The sequence below is a fragment of the Meriones unguiculatus genome, chromosome 2 (genome assembly GCF_030254825.1).
Source record: "Meriones unguiculatus strain TT.TT164.6M chromosome 2, Bangor_MerUng_6.1, whole genome shotgun sequence".
In the NCBI taxonomy this organism is placed as follows: Eukaryota; Metazoa; Chordata; class Mammalia; order Rodentia; family Muridae; genus Meriones; species Meriones unguiculatus.
In genome coordinates, this window is record NC_083350.1 from 109,939,267 (window position 1) to 109,961,033 (window position 21,767).

At 38.9% G+C, this 21,767-nt stretch overlaps 1 protein-coding gene across 2 annotated transcripts in view; it reads left to right on the forward strand.

The window, feature by feature from the left end:
• Nucleotides 1-21,767, forward strand: part of Mgat4c (MGAT4 family member C) — a 775,655-nt gene that overhangs the window by 306,833 nt on the left and 447,055 nt on the right. The gene's annotated exons all lie outside the window — the stretch shown is intronic.

A 21,767-nucleotide genomic window follows, 5' to 3' on the forward strand; every position in this document is an offset into this window, starting at 1 on the left:
TGTGAATTCCTATTATTCTTAGATTTTCTCTTTTCATAGCATCCTTGATTTCTTGGATATTTTGTGATTGGAACTTTTCTGATTTTACTTTTTCTTTGAGAGAAGTATCCATTTCTGCAAGTGCGTCTTCAGCTCCAGAGATTCTCTCTTCCATCTCTTGTATTCTGTTGGTGATGCTTACTTTTGTGGTTCCTGATCTTTTCTCCAAGTTCTCCAGCTCAAGGGTTTTCTCATTTTGTGTTTTCTTTATTGATTCTAATTCTGTTTTCATGCCTTGCACCATTTCTTTCATGTGTTTGAATTTGGATTCCTGTCTCTCTACGATGGCCTCTATTTCTTTTTTCATTTCCTTCTTATATGCCACTACTTTTTCCTCTACTTGTGTATCTATTTGTTTGGCTATGTTTGCCTGTGTTTCTTTAAGGATATTGTCTATTTCTTCTTTCTTTGCCTCCAATTGACTGGCCATCTCTTTGAAAGACTTGTTCATTTCCTCCTTATGAGCCTCAAATAATTGGGCAAGCATGGCTTTAAAATCATTTTCCCGTGCTTTTGCTGAGTTGGAGTATCCATCGATTTTGGGGTTTGCTGGTGAAGTCATGATGTCCTGATTTATGTTGGAAGTGTTCTTTCGCCTACCCCTGGCCATTGGCTTATCTGAAACCTTCCCTGTTTGTTTTTGGATTATGCAGATCAGACTGGTGCTGTCTCTCTCTGGTATCTGGAGAGTTCTTCAGGAAGCTGAGCACTCTCAGCGTGTGCTGAGGACTAGCTCTACCTGTGGGAGGAAAGTAAGCAGGCGCAAACGAGGCAAATGCAAGCGTGTGTGTGTGTGTGCGCTCGCATGTGTGTTTGTGTGTGTAAGTGTCCGTGGATGAGTTTCTCGAGGGACAGAGTGATGGCTAATGTTGAACCCTTGAGTGTGTGTGAGGGGCTCTGCACTGTATACGTTGCAGGCGCTAATGATGATCGCAGCGCAATTTCTGGCATTAAGTGTCTTAGCTCCTCAATCAGGCCCACAGGGCAGGAACTTCAATGTCCCTAGTACCCCTCTGTTTCCCAAAGTGGGTATGTGGGTGGGAGGGGTGTTCGATGCCTGGCTTCTGATTTAGAAGGACCCAGGATCTGGGGAACTGCAGATTCTCAAGGGTGCACTCACTTACAGGCAGGTCTCTTGGCAGAGATCGTGGTATCCGGGGCTCTCTGCTCTCTGGTTTGGCCCTGCTTCTTTGATGTGTTCCGCCAGTTCTGTGCTGCTGTCACTGCCAGGTTCTGAGGTCTTGCTGCAGCTGGAGATTTCAGGGTGGTCACTTCAGCAGGGATGGGGTAACCAGGCTCTCTGTTCTCTGGTTTGGCCCTGGTTAGTCTTAAACTGGAGGGCTGTGTTGCCCAGCCAGTTCAGTGCTGCTCAGCTGCCATGTCCTGCTGTAACTGGAGACTGGGTTGCTAGTCCCAATGCTTTCTGGGAAGTCCTGGGATCTCTTTGTTGTGCTCTCCAAGCTTGGGAGGCCCAGCGCCTGGTGTGTCCAGGTTGTATGACGTTTCTGCCTGGTTTTGGTGAGTATATAGCGTATTCTCTGTCACTGTGGGATTGGGCAGGCCGTACCGTAAGTGATGGCAATCCTGTGGAGCTAGTATGGTGTCTAGCAGATTCGCGCCCTGGGAGGATGGTGCAGCCGCTGCGCGAATCTGGGACTCCGGGGCACGTACTGCTGGCTTTTGTCTGCTGCTAAAGTGCTTGGGGCTCCTTCTCAGAGGCTGTATGCCCGAGGCAGTTAGGTCTGCGCTGAGAAAGATGAGTCCGCTGTGCCGCTGTGCAGAGGAGGAAGGAGGTCTGGGGGAAGGGAGTGCAGCAAGAACAAAGGATCGTTTCTCTCCTTCCCCAAGCAAGTCTCTGGGTGACCGGAGGCCAAAGTTTTCACCTCCTGCGATGTTCCCTGGTGTTCAGAAAGCCTCGCTGTGGTTTTCCTGGGTTGGGGGTCCTTCCATTCTCCAACTCAGAAGATCAGGTATCCCACCGCTCAGAAACTGTGTGTGCTAGTCGCCATCTTGGCTCCGCCCCCTGTTTCCTGTTTTCTTCTTCTTCTGATGTCCATCCTCTTTGCCTTTCTGGATGGTGATTGAGCATTTTAGTCAGGGTCCTCTTTATTGATTAGTTTCTTTAGATGTACAGCTTTTACAGGAGACAACTTCCTGAACAGAACACCAACAGCACAGGCTCTAAGAGCAACAATCAATAAATGGAACTTCATGAAACTGAAAAGCTTCTGTAAAGCAAAGGACACAGTCATCAAAACAAAACGACAGCCTACAGATTGGGAAAGAATCTTCACCAACCCTTTATCTGACAGAGTGCTAATATCCAGTATATATATATATACATATATATATATATATACGTATATATATATATATAGAACTAAAGAAACTGAAAAGCAACGAACCAAGTAATCCACTTAAAAAATGGGTTACACAGCTAAATAGAGAATTCTCACTAGAGGAATATCAAATGGCAGAGAAACACTTAAAGAAATGCTCAACCTCATTAGCCATTAGGGAAATGCAAACCAAAACAACCCTGAGATTTCACCTTATACCCACCAGAATGGCCAAGATGAAAAACTCAAGTGACAACATATGTTGGAGAGGTTGTGGAGAAAGGGGAACCCTCCTCCACTGCTGGTAATGTAAACTTGTACAACCACTCTGGAAATCAATCTGGCACTTTCTCAGACAACTAAGAGTGCTTCCTCAAGATCCAGCCATACAACTCCTAGGCATATATCCAAAAGAGGCTCAAGTACACAATAAAGACATTTGCTCAACCTTGTTTGTAGCAGCTTTATTTGTAATAGGCAGAAGCTGGAAACAGACCAGATGCCCCTCAACTGAAGAATGGATGCAGAAATTGTGGTACATTTACACAATGGAGTATTACTTAGCAATGAAAAATAAGGAAATCATGAAATTTTCAGGTAAATGGTGGGACCTGGAAAGGATCATCCTGAATGAGCTGTCCCCGAAGCAGAAAGACACACACAGTATATACTCACTCATATAGACATATAACATAGGATAAACCTAAGTTTATTATTCATTATAATTTATTCAGTTTGTATCCTAGCTGTGTTCCACTCCCTCTTCACCTCTCAATCCTACCTTCCTTCCCTCCTCTCCCTGTATGCCCCTCCCCTAGTCCACTGATAGAGGTCCGCTTCCCTTTCTATCTGATTGTATCCTATCAGGTCTCATCAGGACTGGCTGCATTTTCTTCCTCTGTGGCCTGGCAAGGCTGAACCCCCAGGGCGATATGATCAGAGAGCCTTCCACTGAGTTGATGCCAGAGACTGCCCCTGCTCCCCTTATTAGGGAACACACTTGGAGACTGTGTCTATTGACTACATCTGAGCTAGACTGTTTCTCTTAAATATTACAAAAGCACTTTAAAAGATACACCTATTTATTCCTTTCATTTTCCTTCAAAAATCATGAATTTTTATCCTTTATCATTTATAGAAGACATAGTTTCATAATGCAATGGCTCATTAGTGTATTCTTTCAGAATTATTTAACACAAATAAAAACCTTAATATTGTGAATGTCAGGCTTTTCCAAAATAAGTGTGAATTTGAATCTTAAAATAATGGACATTAATTTTAATCATTATACCTCAGTTTCTGTATATGACCATGATATTCATCCTTTGTATTAGCTGTTCTATTATTTCACAAATGATAATTTTGATATTCATCTTTTTCTATAGGTGTTACTAAAAACAAATAAATGTTAAATGCCATCAGGTTGTTCAAACTTTAGTCTGAATCATATGCAGCATATTAATAGATTATGTCCCATTCTCTTTCATAATTTGCATTTCTAGGTGCCTTCTCTGCACTAAGTTTTGAGACCATCAGTGTGAAGGGTTTTCCTAATAGTGACAATTGCAGCTTGATTCAAGAAACTTAACATGAAAAGACTATGCTTTTGTTCTATGGCAATTATTTTCTTTACTAGTGTACCTTGCACTGAATAGAGATTTCTGTCAACAAAGACTATCAATATCCTATGTTACCATAGTTATTTGTTAATATTTCTTTTTGGCATCATATCAGATTTAAAAACAACTGTCAGCTAAGGTAGTTCAAGTGTAAAATGTATAAACTTAATGATCATGTGGCCGTTTATTTTATCTGCATGTACTTACCAACGTTCCTTTTCTATAATAGAACACTTTGGTTTTTAATTTATTTTTATTTATTATTTATTACAATTTATTCATTTTGTATCCCAGTTGTAGCCTCCTCCCTCTCTTCTCCTCATCCCACCCTCCTCCCTGTTCTTCCATTATGTTCCTCCCCTAGTCCATTGAGGGGAGTTCCTCCTCCCCTTCTATCTGGCCCTACGCTATCAGGTCTCATCAGGACTGGCTGCATTGTCTTTGTATTAAAAGAGAAAGAAAGAAAGAAAGAAAGAAAGAAAGAAAGAAAGAAAGAAAGAAAGAAAGAAAGAAGGAAGGAAGGAAGGAAGGAAGGAAGGAAGGAAGGAAGGAAGGAAAGAAAGAAAGAAAGAAAGGAGAAGTATAAAAGTCGACTTACTTTATCAAATCTTTACAGTGTTTAATTTCTTAACATAAATATGCATTAAGTATATTTATTTATATATCCTTGACTATCCCTTTCACTAAAAGAGAACATGCTAGTTTTGAAACATGCATTCATTTTAATGCATAGTGCAGGTAACATTATTAAGTTTGTTGATTGGAATTAGTAATGCATTTTAGGCTTTAATTTGTTTCCAATTTGATTTTGCTGATATGTGTTTACTCACTGTCAGAAACCCACTTATGAAACTGGGAGATTATGTAGATTTAGTATTTAATAATTACATGCATTTCAAATATATGATGTTTCAAGGTTTGAGATTGTTACATAGGACATGTTATAACTTATTCAGTTTGGGAAGGAAAAAAACATTAAAATTATAATTAATTAAATTTTTATTAGTGACAGGGGTTTATATCATTCTCACTTTCCTCACCAACTGGATGATTTGGAGGCTGCTTGAATCTATATTTCTTTAGTAATTTTAAAATGGGTATAAATAATATCAAAATATTTTCTGAGAATCAACTCAACTGATGAAATGAAAACATTTAAATTATTTTCACAAAAAACTTATTTAATAACCCTTGTGGTTGGTGATGATTAATTAATATGAATGAAATTATGACAATTCGCTATAGTTAACTTTGTGTCAATTTATACTTATCATAAAGTATTCAAAATTTCTGAGTGTATGTGATATAAATTCCAACAGTTTTATATTTCTCGTAAAACAGATAACACAATTTTAATTCAAGAAATATATGACCACCTATGAATATATAATATATTGTCTATGAAATATGATTCTTGCCGTCTAAAATCTTTCTTTTTTCATGACATACTATGAAATTAATGATCCAAATTTACTATATTTGAAATTATACCAAAATTGCTTAAATTTCCATCCTAATGATAATAAAAATATCAATTTGATAGCAAAATATTTCCCTGCATTTCAATTTGATATAATTTAAAATAACATATAAAATTATATAAATTATTATATTTACATATTCGATGCAATTACTTTTTAAGTTCTTTTTTGAGCAAGGAGAGTATAGATCTATGATTCTTAAGAAAAAGAGAAAAATGATCTCAGGACAGAGAGAAGCCCTTTCTTATCCTTTTCTTCCTCTGAATTTCATTTAGTAATAATTTACAAAATATGTTCTTAGGAATATAGTAAATATATTTTATATTATCATTTAATAGATAAACCAAATCTTTGAGATATTGAACATGTTCTTTTTCTTTTTCACTCAAGAGACCTAATTTTTAACAATTTTAAATTTATTAAAATTACCCAGAAAATAAGCAGAAATATTGAGAACCTGAAAATAAGCATCCAGACTCATAGCTTATGTCTTTATTTCTATGTATACTGTTTTAAATACATGGGCTTATCATTTTATAATAGATATAAAAATGTATGCTGTTAAAATTATTCATGTATCTGTATCACATTTTATATATTTTAGGGTGCCCAATAATTTTACATGTTTTGAACGTAATCCCCATGTATATATTTCAATTACTGTCAAAACAAAAATGAAAGAATAATAGAATATGTTCCAACTGTATAGCGGGATATCAATGAATGCATTTATGTAATATCAGTACGAATTTAGATTTGGATATATATTTTTCCACTAAATATAAGTGATAGAGTTTAAAAAGATATTTCAGTTTCTCATTTAACTCATTTTATTCTTTTAAACTGTACTAACAAATTAATGGTAGGCTTATTAACAAATTGATTAAATAAAGGATAAAGTTTTGAAAATAAAAATGAATACATTTATGTATCTGTAAGAAAGATGCATGTTATTTTTATTATTATTAATTTTTATTTTGTATATTAATCACAGATTATTTACTTTGTATCCCAGCTGTAGCCCCCTCCCTCATTCCTTCTCATCCCGACCCTACCTCTCTCATTTCCTCCCTGCCCCTTTCCAAGTCCATTGCTAAGGGAGGACCTCCTCCCCTTCCATCTGACCCTAGCTTATCAGGTATCTTCAGGACTGGCAGCCATGTCCTCTTCTGTAACCTAGCAAGGCTTTTCCTCTCTCCGGGGCCGAGGATGTAAAGGAGCCAGTGATTGAGTTCATGTCAGAAATAGTTCCTGTTCCTCTTACTAGGACAACCCACTTGGTTACTGAGCTATCATGGGCTACATCTGAGCAGAGGTTCTAGGTTATATCCATACATGGTCCTTGGTTGGAGAAACAGTGTCATATAGGAACCCTGTACCCTGATATATTTTGTCTTTGTGGATCTCCTGTCCTCTCCCGGTCATATTACCTCCCCCTTTCATATGATTCCCTGCACTCTGTGGAAGGTTTGGTCATGAGTCTCCGTATCTGATTTGAGAGACTGCTAGGTAGAGTCTTTCAGAGGCCCTCTGAGGTAGGCTCCTGTCCTGTTACTTGTTTTCTCCTACTTCCCATGTCCATCCCAATTTGTTTTTCTAAGTGAGGATTGATCATCTTACCCCGGGTCCTGTTTCTTATTTATCTTCTTTAGGTGTTAGGTGATGCATGCTATTGAACTCACAATATATCTTACCATGTTCCTTATTCCTCTGTATAAAGCCAATGTTTACTCTTAAATAATAAGCCTTTTTACAAGGGAAGAACAGGCCTTAATGTCCAGAATATTAATCTTCAGGAAAGCTGAGAGCATTTCCATTTAAACAATTCATAAAATTAGTTTAACCTCCCAAGACATAAGTGTGTGTATCTATAATTCAGGTACTTAATTACTTCTAGTCAAGAGGGAGGCCTCAATATGTCTGTCCCTGACTTTGTGTTTGCTAAAGAAAGAGATCTCATTATCGCAGCCTATCCTTAGGACACTTTGGGGGAAAGTCAGGAGGGAGAATGCATTATACATCCACAAAGAGAGGACTATGACACTATTTTGTTTTTCAATTTATCCTCTCTTGGGAAATTCTAGTTTCAGCTGCAGAAAAATATGTTTTTAAATAAACACACCAGAGTTGAAGATGCAGACTATGACCCAGGATGCCTGAGCAAGATCTGTAATGAAAAGTTCTCAGTGTCTCATCCCCTGGTGATCAACATCTTCTCAAACTTCTGATACTTTTTTGGCAAAAGTCTAACTACTTGACTCAGTTGTTACAGTTTTGTTTGTTGCTTGTATTTTAATTATTCTGTCTGTTGTTTTTAAAAACACATTTATAGATAAACAACTCTTACCTAAATAATAAATAATAAATAATAACAACTCTAAATAATAAATAATACTTAAACAGGTTTATTGAAAGACTCTATGCCATATCTTTTTTGTTTGTTTTGTCTTTCCAGATTGTTTTTCTCTGTGTAGCCTTAGCTGTCCCAGAACTCACTTTTTACACTGTGCTGTTCTTGAACTCAGAAATCTGTTTGACTCTGCCTCCCAAGTGCTTCAATTAAAGGAATGTGTGACCATGCATGGCTTATAGCTCACATCTTAAGACAAAATTCTACTCAAAATGCTAAACTAGTCATTTTAATGTTTATTATTAAAGAATAATGCTTTGATTTCCTGGTCACTGTCTTTTTTTAGCTAATTGAACTGCAAGTAAATTCTTAATTTCTACTTCCTGCCTATTTTTATGCTTGTTTATTTATTTATTTATTTATGCAGTCATTTCTTTTTTGCTTTCTTTCTTTATTACAATGTACTCACTTTGTATCCCTGCTGTAGTCCCCTCCCTTGTCTCCTACTAGTACCACGGACACTCCCTCTTTTCCCTCTATGTCCTTTCCCTAGTCCCCTGATAGGTGAGGACCTCTTCCCCTAGCTTATCAGGGCTAAACAGGGCTGGCTGCATCATCTTCCTCTGTGGCCTGGCAAGGCTGAATCCACCGGGGGAAGTGATCAAAGAGCCCGCCACTGAGTTTATATCAGCTACATCCCCTGCTCTCCTTACTAGAGAACCCACTTGGAAACTGAGCAGCCTATGGGCTTCCTCTGAATAAGGGGCGTGTGGCTAGGTCCTCTCCATACATGGCCTTGATTGGAGTATCAGTCTCTGCAGTCTCCCTGGGCGCATTTTTTTTGACTCTGTTGGTCTCCTTGTGGAGTTTCTGCACCCTCCAGGTCTTTCTTTCTCTCTCTTCTTCCATAAGGTTTCCTGCACTCTTCCCAAATAATGGCTCAGCATTTCCTTTGATACCCTGGTAGGTAGAGTCTTTCAGAGGTCCTGTCCTGTTCTTTGTTTTCTCCTACTTCTGCTATCTATCCTTTTCCCCTTCTGAGTGAGGTTTCAGCTTCTTCCTTAGGGTCCTCCTTGTTGTTTAGCTTCTTTAGGACTATAGATTTTAGTATGTTTATCCTATATTATATGGCTAATATCCACTTATAAGAAGTATATAGCATATGTGTCTTTCTGCTTCTGGGTTAACCTCATTCAGGATGATCTTTTCTAGTTCCCACCATTTGCCTGAGAATTTCATGATTTCTTTGTTTATAATTGTTGAGTAATAGTCTATCTTGTAAATTTTCTATCAATTCCTTGGTTGAGGGACATATAAATTATTTCCAGATTCTGGATATTACAAACGAAATTGCTATTGACATAGTTGAGCACATGTCCTTATTGAATGGTGGCGCACATTTTGGGTATATGCCTAGGAGTGGTATAGCTGGATCTTGAGGTAGCACTATTCCTAATTGTACGAGAAAGCACCAGACTTATTTCCAAAGTGTTGTACAAAGTTACATTCCCACCAAAAATGGAGGAGGGTTCTTCCTTTTCCACAACCTCTCCAGCATGCATCATCCCTTAAGTTTTTTACCTTAGCCATTCTGATGTTTGTGAGGTAGAATCTCAGGCCTGTTTTTATTTTCATTAGACTAATCCAATATTGTTCTTATGGTTAAAAATATTTTTACACAGTTAATGTCTCTCAAGCATAAATAATATAAAAATAGTTACAGTAACACTTGAAAATTTTAAGGTAAAGAAAAAATTCCAAGTAACAAATATGCTTTGTTCTTTATTCACTAGAGAATCTTCTTTTTTTTTTTTCTTGTTCACTACAAGTTCCCAGATGTATTTTTCTGGGTGTGGAATATGTTTGAGAATATTTTTCTTCCAACTTTATTTTCAGTGTTATTGTACTCTTCTTGTCCTCTCATTGCTGTCCAGAGAGATGTTTTTGTGAGTTAAGTCATTGTTCTCTTCCTGTCAAAATAAAGCTATGTAAACCCATAAGTAGAGTGAGAGGCAGAAAGAGAGAAGGCGATGTGTTTATAGTCCGTCATGAACAGGGTACTGTGCTTCACACTTCATGTTCATGGAAGATCAAAGACTTGACCTTAAAGTGAAGTCAGGGGTCATATATTCTGCAAAGAATTTTTAATGAACTTACGTTTACGGAGGAAGTGAGGGAGGGAGGATGGGATTGGGAGGCAAAGTGGGAATGGGATATAGCTGGGATACAGAGTTAATAAAAATGTAACTAATAATAAAAATAAATAAAACATGTATACTTATGTAGAGTGTCAGTGAATGAAGGTTGGTGTACCAGCAGACATCAGTTTATTTTTTTTATTATTTTTGTATTTTTTTTTATGTTGGTTCAACAGAACTGTCTGAAATATTTCCCAGAATTTATCCCTGCCATTTTGTTTTGTTTTGTTTTGTGACCAATAGGTCTTAACATTGGCCATCTTTAAGACCAGGAGTTAAGACATCAGTTTAAAGCATCAAGAATATATCAGGAAGTTTCTGTGGCATTTTTAGGTAACATAATGGCTTGAAAGGATCAAGAATGAAATGTCTTCTGAGGAAAAAAAAAACTATTTAAAATACAGCCAGAAGAATTTCTTGGTAAACTGTATTCAACCTAAGATAAAGAATAAGTCAGAGATTAGTACAGAAGGTCTTACCTACAAGATTATGAGATTCCTGAATTATCAACTATCAATAATGTTTTGCCATGGTAGATAATCATGTTTAGGTAGAGAATAATAAGGTTTTCACTATAATAGCACATTTAGTTAGAAATGCTTCACTAATTTTGTGGGTTTCAACAAACATATAATAAAGTATACCTACAATTTAGCAAATAGGTACTGCTTAAATATCTTTCTTGTGTATGTTTTCCCCTGGACCTCTTAAACTCTCCTAACCACTTATATTTTTACTGTCTCCATAAGCTTATTTTTTCTTTAATATTCGTTCCTGAAAATAGTACCTAATGTTTGACACATTGCCTTTTACATTTTAATAAAATGAATTATACTTTAGACTTAACGTGAAATTGTGTGGCCTGATAACTTACTTCTACTTAGTGTTCAATAAAATGCAATTGTTCATATGTGATATGTTTAACTTGTCTAGTCATCCCAAAAAAAATATAACTTGGTTTATTCTCAGTCTTACAAATTATAAATGAAGGTACTATAACTATCTACATGGAGGCTTCTTCATGGAAATAAGTTTTCAATATGCCTGAGGTAATATTGTGGAGCATGAATCTTAAATCATATTATAAAATATGAAAAGGTTTGTAATAAATTATGCAAATGTGTTCCACCATGTTTATATAAGTTTTAATTTTCAGTAGTGATAAGTGAGGATTCTTGCTGCTTCCAAAACTAAGGAACTGGGGGAGGGGGCAAGATGGCAGCGCCGGGAAGACTCTCATTCTGAGCAGCAGCAGCAAGATCAGCACAGTGACCAGTAATCAGAACTTGCAGCCATAAAACACATTGTGTTTCCCAGGAGAGAGGATACCCCAGGTGGGGGATTCAATCAGCTTTTAACTCACCCAGCTAAACCTCAGTAGAGATCCCGCTTCCGCCAGACGCTTGGCTGCCTGCCGCCAGCCCCAGCCCCAGCCCAGAGCCACAAGCCAGTGTCTCTGGTCATAGTCCCAGACTGAACCATGTGCACCACGCTATCAGAGACTGGAATTTTCAGTCGAGAGATAACCCCAGGGTACAGGAAACGATTGGGACTGGCCTAAGGTTACCCAGACATCCCCTGGAAAAGACAAGGGTTCCACGGGCACCCCAGGACCCAGCCCGGAGCCAGAGCCCGAGACCAAGGCTCCAGGACAGAGCCCTCCCTGCCTGTGTGCCTGATTCGCCACCTGAGATAGAATTGTGGGCACCAGGGAACCAGCAAATGAGTTTCACTGTCCGGTGCAAACACACAGGGAGGGAAATGGCTGGTCTGATCTCAGAGCACTCAGTCGACACCCCCAGCCTGAAAAGGTCCCCGGAAAATTACCCAGCTTAGGGAGGCACCCAGGCTCCCACAGGCTGCAAAGGCAGACACAGGCAGTTTCTGCACACCAGACAGTTGGCGGAGACTGAGCCGCCAACACTCAGCTGTGCTCCAGGCACAGGCAGTTTCTGTGGCCAGCCAGCTGGCAGACACTGAGAAGTGTGCACCAGGGCAAAAAAGACACTGGGAGTCTGTGTCTCCAGAGAAACCACAGGGAAGGAAGGAAACTGTTCTGACTTAAATCACACAATCCTTCCCTAGAAAACGTCTAGCAGACTAGCAGACCAGTGGGGCCATCATTCAGCTGTGCTCCAGACACAGGCACAAACAGTTGCTGCTCGCCTGATGTCCAACTGGGTCACAGCAGCTGATCATTAAATTTACAACAAGAAACCCAGAAACAGGGTAGCTGCCCTCAGGACTTCCCTGGGTGAGAGGAGAACCCTCTCGACTAACAAAGACCACAGTTACCACTCAGGTCTATATCCCTGAGGTGAGCAACTCCTGAAAAAACACCAGCCATCCAGGGACTATACCCAAAAAGCTGAGAAGACATCCTTCAGGAAAAACCAGCTTTCTGCAAAGGGGATTCTCTCCACCACAGGATCCCCAGGAACCACCAGAAAATAACCCCAAACACCTAAGATAGCACAATGGGTAGAGGCCAGCGTAAAAGCTCAAGCAACAAAAGACAGAGCAATATGGCATCTCCAGAACCCAGTTACCCAGGGGCAAGTAGCCCTGGACACCCCAGCATAACTGAAATCCAAGAAGATGACCTAACAACTATGCTCATGAAGATGATAACAGAGAAAACAAATAAGATTCGTAAAGACATAGAGGAAGATAAACTGAAACAGAATATTGCCATCCGTAAAGAAATAGAGGAAGCTGCAGCCAAACAGTTTATGGCCTTTAGAAAGGAAATTCTTAAAACACTGAATGAAATAAAAGAAACAGAGTTGAAGGAACTAAAAGAAAAACAGGAAAGTACAATCAGACAGGTGAAGGAAGTAAACAAAACAACTCAAGACCTGAAGATAGAATTGGAAAAATTAAAGAAAACACAAATGGAGGAAATAATAGAAAGGAAGAATCTAGGGAAGAAAACAGGAACTACAGAGGTAAGCATAACCAACAGACTACAAGAGATGGAAGAAAGAATCTCAGGTGTAGAAGATACAATGGAAGAAATCAATGTATCTGTCAAAGAAAATGTTAAATCCGAAAAATTCCTGACACAGACCTTCCAAGAAATGCAAGACAATATGAAAAAACAAAACCTAAGAATAATAGGTATAGAGGAAAAAGAAGACTCCCTTCTCCAAGGCCCAGAAAATATTTTCAATAAAATCATTGAAGAAAATTTCCCCAAGCTAAAGGAGAGGCCAATTAGAACACATGAGGCCTACAGAACACCCAACAAATTTGACCAGAAAAGAAAATCCTCCCGCCACATAATAATCAAAACAGTAAGTATACAGAACAAAGAAAAAATACTAAAAGCTGCAAGGGAAAAAGGCCAAGTAACATATAATGGCAAACCCATTAGAATCACACCTGACTTTTCAACAGAGACTATGAAAGCCAGAAGGGCCTGGACGGATATCATGCAGACCCTAAGAGAACACAGATGTCAGCCCAGGCTACTATACCCCGCAAAACTCTCAGTCCTCATAGATGGAGAAAACAAGATAGTCAATCACAAGAACAAATTTCAACAACACCTACAAACAAATCCAGCATTACAGAAGACACTAGAAGGGAAAATACAACCCAGGAAAACTAGCTACATTCAAGAAAACACAGGAAATAAATAACCTCACTTCAGTAAAACAAAAAGCAACCAAGCACACAATCTGATGAACACAGCCAACATCAAAATCCAGGGATCTAGCAGCCACTGGTCATTAATCTCTCTCAACATCAATGGACTCAACTCTCCAATAAAAAGACACAGACTAACAGAATGGATGCGTAAACTAAACCCAGCAATCTGTTGCATACAAGAAACACACCTAAGACACAAAAATAGACATTACCTGAGGGTAAAGGGTTGGAAGACAACTTTCTAAGCAAACGGACCCAAGAAGCAAGCAGGAGTAGCCATTCTAATCTCTGATAAAATAGACTTTCAACCAAAATTAATCAAAAGAGATGGGGAAGGACACTTTCTACTCATAAAGGGAAAATTCCACCAGGAAGACATCACAATCCTGAACATCTATGCCCCAAATACAAGAGCACCCACATTTGTGAAAGAAACATTGATAAAATTTAAAGCACATATAGATCCCCACACATTAATAGTGGGAGACTTCAACACCCCACTCTCAACAAAGGACAGGTCAACAAAACAGAAATTAAACAAAGAAACAATGTCTCTGAGAGAGGTCATGAATCAAACGGACCTAACAGACATTTACAGAACTTTACACCCAAACACAAAAGAATTTACCTTCTTCTCAGCACCTCATGGAACCTTCTCCAAAATAGACCATATAGTGGGTCACAAAGCAAGCCTCAACAGATACAAGAAGATTGAAATAATCCCATATATCTTGTCTGATCACCATGGAATAAAGCTGGACCTCAACAATAAGAGAAATAACAAAAAGCCTACACACACATGGAAACTGAACAACTTGTTACTAAATGACAGCTGGGTCAGGGAAGAAATAAAGAAAGAAATTAAAGTCTTTCTAGAAATCAATGAAAATGAAGACACAACATACCCGAACTTGTGGGACACAATGAAAGCAGTGCTAAGAGGAAAGTTCATAGCACTAAGTGCCTTCAAGAAGAAATTCGAGACAGCTCATTCAAGCACGCTAATGGCTCATTTAAAAACCCTAGAAAAAGAAGAAGCAGACACACCAAGAAGGAGTAGACAGCTGGATATAATCAAACTCAGGGCTGAAATCAATCAATTGGAAACAAATAAAATAATTCAAAGAATCAATGAAACCAAGAGCTGGTTCTTTGAGAAAATCAACAAGATCGACAAACCCTTAGCCAGGCTAACTAAAAGGCAGAGAGACACCACCCAAATCATCAAAATCAGAAATGAACAAGGGGATATAACTACAGACACTGAGGAAATCCAAACAATCATTAGGACTTACTTCAAAAGTCTATATGCCACAAAATTTGAAAATCTAAATGAAATGGACAATTTTCTTGATCGATTTGACTTACCAAAGCTGAATCAGGACCAGGTAAATCAACTAAATAGTCCTATATCCCCCAAAGAAATAGAAGCGGTCATCAAAAGTCTCCCATCCAAAAAAAGCCCAGGACCAGATGGCTTCAGTGCAGAATTCTACCAGACCTTCAAAGAAGAGCTAACACCAATTCTCTTCAAACTATTCCACAAAATAGAAACAGAAGGAATATTACCAAATTCATTCTATGAAGCCACAGTCACCTTGGTACCTAAACCTCACAAAGACTCAACAAAGAAAGAGAATTTCCGGCCAATCTCCCTTATGAACATTGATGCAAAAATACTTAATAAAATACTTGCAAACCGAATCCAAGAACACATTAAAGATATTATCCACTATGACCAAGTAGGCTTCATCCCAGGTATGCAGGGGTGGTTCAATATACAGAAATCCATCAATGTGATCCACCATATTAACAAACTGAAAGAAAAAAACCACATGATAATCTCCCTAGATGCTGAAAAAGCCTTTGACAAAATCCCACATCCATTCATGTTCAAAGTATTGGAGAGATCAGGGATACAAGGCACATATCTGAACATAGTAAAGGCGATATACAGCAAGCCTATAGCCAACATCAAAATGAACGGAGAGAAACTTAAAGCAATCCCACTAAAATCAGGGACAAGACAAGGCTGCCCACTCTCTCCATATCTCTTCAACATAATGCTGGAAGTCCTTGCTAGAGCAAAAAGACAGTTGAAGGAGATCAAGGGGATACAAATTGGAAAGGAAGAAGTCAAATTATCACTATTTGCAGATGATATGATAGTATATGTGAGTGACCCCAAAAACTCTACCAGGGAACTACTACAGGTGATAAACACCTTCAGCAAAGTGGCCGGATACAAAATTAACTCAAAAAAATCAGTAGCCCTCCTGTATACAAAAGACAAAAGGGCTGAGAAAGAAATTAGGGAAACAAGACCCTTCACAATAGCCACAAATGACATAAGGTACCTCGGAGTAACCCTAACCCATGAAGTCAAAGACTTGTATGAAAAAAATTTCAAATCTCTGAAGAAAGAATTAGAAGAAGATATGAGAAGATGGAAAGATCTCCCATGCTCTTGGCTTGGCAAGATTAACATAGTAAAAATGGCCATCTTACCAAAAGCAATCTACAGATTCAAATGCCCATCAAATTACCAACACAATTCTTTACAGACCTGGAAAGAAAAATTCTCAACTTCATCTGGAATAACAAGAAACCCAGAATTGCTAAAACAATCCTCTACAATAAAAGATCTTCCGGAGGTATCTCCATTCCTGATATTAAGTTGTACTATAGAGCAACAGTTTTAAAAACTGCATGGTACTGGCATAGAAACAGAATGGTGGATCAATGGAACAGAACAGAGGACCCAGAAATAAACCCACACACTTATGGACACCTGATCTTTGACAAAGATGCCAAAACCATACAATGGAAAAAAGATAGCATCTTCAACAAATGGTGCAGTTCCAACTGGATGTCTACATGTAGAAAAATGAAAATAGATCCATACTTGTCACCCTGCACAAAACTGAAGTCCAAGTGGATCAAAGACCTCAACATAAAACCAGACACATTAAATCGGCTTGAAAAAAAAGTGGGAAATACCCTAGAACTCATTGGTATGGGGGAAAACTTCCTGAACAGAACACCAACAGCACAGGCTCTAAGAGCAACAGTCAATAAATGGGACCTCATGAAACTGAAAAGCTTCGGCAAAGCAAAGGACACCGTCATCAAAACAAAGCGACCACCTACAGATTGGGAAAGAATCTTCACCAACCCTTTATCTGACAGAGGACTCATATCCAGTATATATAAAGAACTAAAGAAGCTGAAAAGCAGCAAACCAAGTAATCCACTTAAAAAATGGGGAACAGAGCTAAACAGAGAATTCTCTGTAGAGGAATACCGAATGGTAGAGAAGCACTTAAAGAAATGCTCGACCTCACTAGCCATTAGGGAAATGCAAATCAAAACAACACTGAGATTTCACCTGACACCCATGAGAATGGCCAAGATCAAAAACTCAAGTGACAACACATGCTGGAGAGGTTGTGGAGAAAGGGGAACCCTTCTGCACTGCTGGTGGGAACGTAAACTTGTACAACCACTCTGGAAATCAATCTGGCGCTTTCTCAGACAACTAGGAATAGCGCTTCCTCAAGATCCAGCCATACCACTACTGGGCATATATCCAAAAGAGGCTCAAGTACACAAAAAGGACATTTGCTCAACCATGTTTGTAGCAGCTTTATTTGTAATAGCCAGAAGCTGGAAACAACCCAGATGCCCCTCAACTGAAGAATGGATGCAGAAATTTTGGTACATCTACACAATGGAATATTACTCAGCAATGAAAAATAAGGAAATCATGAAATTTGCAGGTAAATGGTGGGATCTGGAAAGGATCATCCTGAGTGAGTTGTCCCAGAAGCAAAAAGATACACACGGTATATACTCACTCATATAGACATACAACATAAAACCTGTGCATCTAAAGAAACTAAGCAAGAGAGAGGACCCTAACTAAAATGTCCAATCCCCATCCGGAAAGGCAAAGAGGATAGACATCAGAAGAAGAAGAAAACAGGAAACAACCTAGGAACCTACCACAGAGGGCCTCTGAAAGCCTCTGCCCTACAGACTATCAAAGCAGATGCTGAGCCGGATGGACAATTGTTGGGCAGAGTGAATGGAATTTTAGGTAAGAACTGGGAAATAGTAAGAGCTGGAGAGGACAGGGTCTCCCCAAGGAGAGCAACAGAACAAGAAAATTTGAACACAGGGATCTTCCCAGAGACTCATACTCCAACCAAGGACTATTCATGGAGATAACCCAGAATCCCTGCACAGATGTAGCCCAGGGCAGTTCAGAGTCCAATTGGGTTACATAGTAATGTGAAGAGGGACTGCCTCTGACATAATCTGATTGGCCTGTTGTTTGATCACCTCCCTCTGGGGGGGGAGCAGCTTTACCAGGCCATAGTAGAGGACAATGCAGCCACTTTTGATGTGAACTGATAGACTAAGATCAGAAAGGAGAGGAGAACCTCCCCTATTAGTGGACTTGGGGAGTGGCATGCAAGCAGAAGGAGGAGCGAGGGTGGGATTGGGAGAGGAGGAGGGAGGGGCTTATGGGGGGATGCAGAATGAATAAAGTGTAATTGATTAAAAATTAAAAAAAAAGAAATAATCCCTTGTATCTTGTCTGATCACCATCGAATAAAGCTGGACCTCAACAATAACAGAAATAGTAAAAAGCCTACATACACATGGAAACTGAACAACTTTTTACTAAATGACAGCTGGGCCAGGGAAGAAATAAAGAAAGAAATTAAAGTCTTTCTAGAAATCAATGAAAATGAAGACACAACATACCCGAACTTGTGGGACACAATGAAAGCAGTGCTAAGAAGAAAGTTCATAGCACTAAGTGCCTTCACAAAGAAATTCGAGACAGCTCATTTAAGCACCCTAATGGCTCACTTAAAAACCCTAGAAAAAGAAGAAGCAGACACACCAAGAAGGAGTAGATGGCTGGAAATAATCAAACTCAGGGCTGAAATCAATCAATTGGAAACAAATAAAACAATTCAACGAATCAATGAAACCAAGAGCTGGTTCTTTGAGAAAATCAACAAGATCGACAAACCCTTAGCCAGGCTAACTAAAAGGCAGAGAGACACCACCCAAATCATCAAAATCAGAAATGAACAAGGGGATATAACTACAGACACTGAGGAAATCCAAACAATCATTAGGACTTACTTCAAAAGTCTATATGCCACAAAATTTGAAAATCTAAATGAAATGGACAATTTTCTTGATCGATTTGACTTACCAAAGCTGAATCAGGACCAGGTAAATCAACTAAATAGTCCTATATCCCCCAAAGAATTAGAAGCAGTCATCAAAAGTCTCCCATCCAAAATAAGCCCAGGACCAGATGGCTTCAGCGCAGAATTCTACCAGACCTTCAAAGAAGAGCTAACACCAATTCTCTTCAAGCTATTCCACAAAATAGAAACAGAAGATAGAAACAAAATTACCAAACTCATTCTATGAAGCCACAGTCACCATGGTACCTATACCTCACAAAGACTCAACAAAGAAAGAGAATTTCAGGCCAATCTCCCTTATGAACATTGATGCAAAAATACTTAATAAAATACTTGCAAACCGAATCCAAGAACACATTAAAGATATTATCCACTATGACCAAGTAGGCTTCATCCCAGGTATGCAGGGGTGGTTCAATATACAGAAATCCATCAATGTGATCCACCATATTAACAAACTGAAAGAAAAAAACCAAATAATAATCTCCCTAGATGTTGAAAAAGCATTTGACAAAATCCAACATCCATTGGATGTTGTTTAAAGTATTGGAGAGATCAGGGCACATATCTAAACATAGTAAAGGCGATATACAGCAAGCCTATAGCCAACATCAAACTGAACGGAGAGAAACTTAAAGCAATCCCACTAAAATCAGGGACAAGACAAGGCTGCCCACTCTCTCCATATCTCTTCAACATAGTGCTGGAAGTCCTTGCTAAAGCAAAAAGACAGTTGAAGGAGATCAAGGGGATACAAATTGGAAAGGAAGAAGTCAAATTATCACTATTTGCAGATGATATGATAGTATACGTGAGTGACCCCAAAAACTCTACCAGGGAACTCCTACAGCTGATAAACACCTTCAGCAAAGTGGCCGGATACAAAATTAACTCCAAAAAATCAGTAGCCCTCTTGTATACAAAAGACAAAAGGGCTGAGAAAGAAATTAGGGAAACAACACCCTTCACAATAGCCACAAATGACATAAGGTGCCTCGGAGTAACCCTAACCAAGGAAGTCAAAGACTTGTATGAAAAAAATTTCAAATCTCTGAAGAAAGAATTAGAAGAAGATATGAGAAGATGGAAAGATCTCCCATGCTCTTGGATTGACAAGATTAACATAGTAAAAATGGCCATCTTACCAAAAGCAATCTACAGATTCAATGCAATGCCCATCAAATTACCAACACAATTCTTTACAGACCTGGAAAGAAAAATTCTCAACTTCATATGGAATAACAGAAACCCAGAATTGCTAAAACAATCCTCTACAATAAAAGATCTTCCGGAGGTATCTCCATTCCTGATCTTAAGTTGTACTACGGAGCAACAGTTTTAAAAACTGCATGGTACTGGCATAGAAACAGAATGGTGGATCAATGGAACAGAACAGAGGACCCAGAAATAAACCCACACACTTATGGACACCTGATCTTTGACAAAGACGCCAAAACCATACAATGGAAAAAAGATAGCATCTTCAACAAATGGTGCTGGTCTAAATAGATGTCTACATGTAGAAAAATGAAAATAGATCCATACTTATCACCCTGCACAAAACTGAAGTCCAAGTGGATCAAAGACCTCAACATAAAACCAGACACATTAAATCGGCTTGAAAAAAAAGTGGGAAATACCCTAGAACTCATTGGTACAGGAGAAAACTTCCTGAACAGAACACCAACAGCACAGGCTCTAAGAGCAACAATCAATAAATGGGACCTCATGAAACTGAAAAGCTGCAAAGCAAAGGACACTGTCATCAAAACAAAGTGACCACCTACAGAATGGGAAAAAATCTTCACCAACCCTTTATCTGACAGAGGACTCATATCCAGTATATATAAAGAACTAAAGAAGCTGAAACGCAGCAAACCAAGTAATCCATTTAAAAAATCGGAAACAGAGCTAAACAGAGAGTTCTCTGTAGAGGAATACCGAATGGCAGAGAAGCACTTAAAGAAATGCTCAACCTCACTAGCCATTAGGGAAAAGCAAATCAAAACAACCGTGAGATTTCACCTTACACCCATGAGAATGGCCAAGATCAAAAACTCAAGTGACAACACATGCTGGAGAGGTTGTGGAGAAAGGGGAACCCTTCTCCACTGCTGGTGGGAACGTAAACTTGTACAACCACTCTGGAAATCAATCTGGCGCTTTCTCAGACAACTAGGAATAGCGCTTCCTCAAGATCCAGCCATACCACTACTGGGCATATATCCAAAAGAGGCTCAAGTACACAAAAAGGACATTTGCTCAACCATGTTTGTAGCAGCTTTATTTGTAATAGCCAGAAGCTGGAAACAACCCAGATTCCCCTCAACTGAAGAATGGATTCAGAAATTGTGGTATATCTACACAATGGAATATTACTCAGCAATGAAAAATAAGGAAATCATGAAATTTGCAGGTAAATGATGGGATGTGGAAAGGATCATCCTGAGTGAGTTGTCCCAGAAGCAAAAAGACACACATGGTATATACTCACTCATATAGACATACAACATAGGACAAACCCACTAAAACCTGTACATCTAAAGAAACTAAGCAAGAGAGAGGACCCTAACTAAAATGTCCAATCCCCATCCGGAAAGGCAAAGAGGATGGACATCAGAAGAAGAAGAAAACAGGAAACAACCTAGGAACCTACCACAGAGGGCCTCTGAAAGCCTCTGCCCTACAGACTATCAAAGCAGATGCTGAGCCTGATGGGCAATTGTTGGGCAGAGTGAGTGGAATTTTAGGTAAGAACTGGGAAATAGTAAGAGTTGGAGAGGACAGGGTCTCCAGAAGGAGAACAACAGAACAAGAAAATTTGAACACAGGGAACTTCCCAGAGACTCATAC